This window comes from Myotis davidii, unplaced genomic scaffold (assembly GCF_000327345.1).
Source record: "Myotis davidii unplaced genomic scaffold, ASM32734v1 scaffold1115, whole genome shotgun sequence".
NCBI classification, from domain to species: domain Eukaryota; kingdom Metazoa; phylum Chordata; class Mammalia; order Chiroptera; family Vespertilionidae; genus Myotis; species Myotis davidii.
Window position 1 is genome coordinate 137,518 of NW_006287910.1, and position 5,095 is coordinate 142,612.

A 5,095-nucleotide genomic window follows, 5' to 3' on the forward strand; every position below is an offset into this window, starting at 1 on the left:
TAGAATCTATTTATACTATGTTTGTACATGTAGAGATTATCTCTGGAAGAATAAACAGAAAATGCCAGGGAAGGGAGCTGGGTGGATGAGAGAGAGCAGGGAGGGAGACTTACTTTCCAGAGCATGCCCTATGAATCTTACATTGTGCATGCATTGCCTACACAGAATCATAAATTTTTATAAAAAAATGATCTCACAGATATTTCAGCAATTTATTACAAGTGCCATGCATTTCACCTGTGATTTAATGTCCCTGACGAGGAATTGAACCCACCACCTTTTTTTGGTGTATGGGATGATGCTCTAATTAACTGAGCCACACACAGGCCAGGGTGCCATTTCTTTCTAGGTATTGATTTCCCTCCATTCAAAGCTTATGCTTATAAATGGATTCTGTAATTATTTTAGACTCGTGTCAACCGTTTATATAGGGCACATTTCACAGCAAATCCTCATATTCCAAATTCCTTTATTGGCCAGTAATATATTAACCAAAGTGTCTTTGGTAGAGAGAAACATGATATCCTACAATTCTCAGAACTAACACCTTTGGAAAAAACTTCATGTATTTATTCATTCACTTTCAAACAATACTTATTGCACCACTGCTATATGCTGAGCATTGTCTAGCCACTGGGAATAGAACCCTGGGGGGGTGGGGGGGGCGGGGGCGGTGCACAGGGCAGGGGAACAGAATAGACAAAAAAAGTCAACCCTCTCGATGCTTATAACCTACTGGAGGGAGAAAGACAAGTATGAAATGAATCAGTAAATATATGAGGACTAGAAGGATTTAATGTGTTGAGTGATCGTTCCCCAAAAGATATATGTCCATCTCAAAACATGAATGTGATCTTATTTGGAAAAGGGGTCTTTGCAGATGTAATTAAGGATCTCAAGATATGCTCATTCTGGATTAGGGGCCCTAAATCCAACAAGTGTCCTTATGAGAGAAGTGAAGGAGAGAACACAGAGGAGACGGCATCGTGAAGATGGAGGCAAAGGTTGGAGTGATGTAGCTACAAGCCAAGGCACACCAAGGATTGATGGCAACCTCCAGAATCTAGAAAAGAAGCATGGAATTGATTTTTCCTCAGAGACTCCTGAACCAGCCCTGCCAACACCTCGACTTCGGACTTCTGACTTCCAGAGCTGTGATACCGTGTACTTCTGTTGTTTTGAGCCACCAAGCTTGCGGTCACTTGTTACAGCCACAGGAAGCTAAAGCAGAGAGGATGGAAAAATAATAAGATTGGAAGGGGGATAGGAAACCCTGGGGAGCGGGGATTTTACAGTTGGGGGATGGGGAAGGCATGTTGGAGAAGGTGACATTGAAGCAACGACTTGAAGGAAGTGAGGGATAAGCCACCTGGAGGATGGGCCAAGAGCTTTCCAGAGGAGGCCCATGTGCTGCAGAAGAGAGGGAGGAAGAGGATCCTAGAGGGGCGACGGTGGCAGGACTTGGTGAGGTTTTTGGTTTTCATTCTGAATGAGCCATTGGAGGGTTCTGAGCAAAGGGGAGACCCAATATGCTTTCACTTAAAAGGATGATGCTGGCTACTGTGGTGAGAACAGACTGTAGGAACCAGGTAGAAGAAGAAAACCCGGTACAGGAAACGGTCATGGCCACCAGATGAGAGATGGCAGGTCTCAGACCAGGATGGGAAGAGTGGGAAGTTCTCAGATTCCGAGGATACTTTCAAGGCAGAGAAAACAGGATTTGCTGATTGATGTTTCTGTCTTTCTTGGGTGTTTTAAGGGAGGATAAAGAGAATAATAGACCTTCACTTCAAATATTCATCAAACTCCAACTTGTTGAATGCTTTCTGCACCTTCTCTTCAGAATGGAGATGGGGAAGTATAATAAAGGATGTCCCACCCCACCCTCTCCCACTGACCAATACCCCACCCTCTCCAGGATTCAATTTCATGGTTGGTGCCTCTGACCCCATAATACAAAACTGAGAACAAAAAGTACATATATTATAATATACACATAATTTAAGAATATTTATACAAACATATAATTATATACAAATATGTAATTTAGGAATTAATATATTACTAATATGGAAAGATACTATATTATTAACTGACAAAAAAGCAAATATATATATATTTTTTCATATATATACATGTATGTGTGTATATATATATATATATATATGTATATATATATATACTAGTTTATAGTTGATTATATTAAACTATTATGATGATCATGCATTGCCTACACAGAATCATAAATTTTTATAAAAAAATGATCTCACAGATATTTCAGCAATTTATTACAAGTGCCATGCATTTCACCTGTGATTTAATGTGACTGAGACAATATCAGTAGATGAATACTGTTCTTTAGTAGTAATTGTAGGAAACATATAAATCTTTTACATTAATTATATTTAAAATTTTTATTATGAATTATTTTGAACATAAACAGAAGTAGTTAAAATTGTATAAATCAAGGGTTGGCAAACTCTTTTTGCATAGGGCCAGATAGTGTATTATTTTAGGCGTTGAGAGCCACGTAGGTCTCTGTTGCAATAACTCAACTCCACCATTGTAGTGCAAAATTAACCAGGAAAATATGTAAACCAATAAAACTTAATCTACAAAACAGACAGTGGGCTAGATTTCATCCTCAGGCCATCATTTACTGATCCCTGATATAAACGGACCCGACTACTATCAACCCTCGACCAATGCCGCCCCATCAAATAGCCCCCCAAATTACTCAGCAGAAAATCTCAGACATCATATCATTTCGTCTTCAATGTTTCCAAATACACTTTTCAAAGATAAGGACTCATTTTTTAACATCACACCTAAAAAGTCAGCAGCAATGTCTTAATATCGTCAAAATTCAGTCATCATTCAAATGACTAATTGTCTAATAAGTGTAACACATTTTAACATGGTTGGGTTTTGCAGGGCTTTGAGGGGTGGGTGTCAGATACTATTAATTTAGTTCCACACAATGCTTTTAAATCTTTTTTTTTTACATTAATTCTATTTTTATGAATTTAAAAAATAAGTCCAGCGATTCCCTGTGCTTCCTCCAAAATATTGTTTTTACTATCTGAGGAACTGCCACCAAGTAGATAGTAATACCAAAATTATGGAATCGTGGTCTGAACAGCCAGTCACCTGTTCACAATTGGTTAAATGAATCAAATATTGTTGCACAAAGTATCAACCACTTCTCAAAGGCTTTAGGTATTTAAAAAACAAAAATTCATCTGCCTGTGCCAGTCATCTCACTCCTAGGAATTCATCCTATAAAATATTCAGAGACACAGTCAAAGATGCCTGAGGAAGGATTTCATGGCTGCATTATTTATAACAGTATAATATTAAAAACAACCAAAGCATCCAATAATAAGGAAATGATAGCATTAATTACATACTAGTTCAGTAACTAATTCATTATACACAATACTGGTAGAATATTATACGGTGATTAAAAATCATGGTTTTAAATGACAAGAAGAAAACTCCAAAACTGTGTAATTATACATATACTAGAGGCCTGATGCACAAAATTCATGCAAGGGGCTTGGTCCCCGCTACCTCCTCTGCCTTGGCCCCAGCCGCCGCAGCTTCATCCAGAAGGTTGCCCAGAAGGACATCCAATCTAATTAGCATATTATGCTTTTATTATTATACATATATATATATATAATCACATGAATATCTCAACGGAAAGCAATAAAAAGTTGCCTCATTATATCTAAATATGCGGTTATGTGGCTTTAACCTAAATATTTACTCTTTTGTAAACTTTCCAAATTTTCTTTATTGTGCATGCCTTACTTTTCAATCAGAAAGAAAACAAAAACATGATTAGTGTTATAAAGCCTTCCAGCTTTCCCTTTCTAGGTCTTCTCTTGCATGATCGTTTGTTCTTGCCTTTTCTAACTCTCCCTTCTTGCTTCTTTGATGTTGGGATGCATGAGACTTGGTTGGAAAGTTTGTGAGGAGGACATTCTGAGAAAAGGGAAGTGTGTGGAAGGCCGCCTGCCCTGTTTATCAGAATTCTGACTTAGGGGAGTGTCGAAAGCCGCGCTCCTAATTATTCTTTGACACTTCCAAACAAGTCTGTGCACATGCAGACCCCCGGGTGCTTACTGGAATCCTTACGCTTAATCCCTGGACGCCCTTGCCTAGACGACAATGTAAACATGTGTCCTCCCAAGATTCCTCACCTACTGATTGTATATAAAGTTAAAAACTGCAATTCTAGTAAAAGGCTAAGAGGCAGGTAATCGAGGAGACCTGGCTGCTGTCAGTCAGGCTGTCCCCTAGCCCTCTCCCCACGGTCCAACTGTGTCGGAGTCATCTCTTCATCCGTCGTTCAGGGGTTGCTGGTCAGCCCGGCACTTTTCTGTCTTGTAAATCTATCAGGCATTGTGTCATCCCATTAATTTTGCTCAGGGACAGAAAGGCTGCCATTCCAGCCCTAGAGGTCAATGGCATCAAGCCTTCACAAACCCAAAATGAATGCAAGTTAAGGGCAATGACTCAAAATTTCACCCCACATGTAGAAGTGGGCTGACACCAACCACCCATTTCCTGCCATCTGCCTTCCTCAGAGCATGACACTCAGTAAGTGAAAGCCACAGCAGGTAATCCGCCACATTGGAAAACTAGAAATGACGTGAAAGTCCGGTAACGGGAAGTGGGCTTCAAAAATGAGGGCCCATTAGGAAGCAGTCTGTACAAATCCTGCCTCAGAGAAACAGGAAGAACCAGGAAGGAGCCTCAAAATGGAGGTGACTCCATGAGTTGCTATGCTCACCCCATGTCTCTGTGCCCATCTCCTTCCCCGCTCCCTGTGTTCTCGCCACTCTCCCTGGTGGGTCTCCTCACCGTTCCGGGAACAAGCCAGGTGCACTGTGGACTCTGGCTTTTGCTCTGGCTGTTCCCTCTCCCTGGGAATATCTTCTCCCTTGTCTTCTCCAGAATTTTCCTCGGAAATCACCTTTCCCATGAGGCATCCCATGTAAAATCTCAGCTTCCCTCAACACACATACACACACACACATGCACTCTTTATATCCCTCTACCTTTCTTTATATTTTCTCTTGAATGT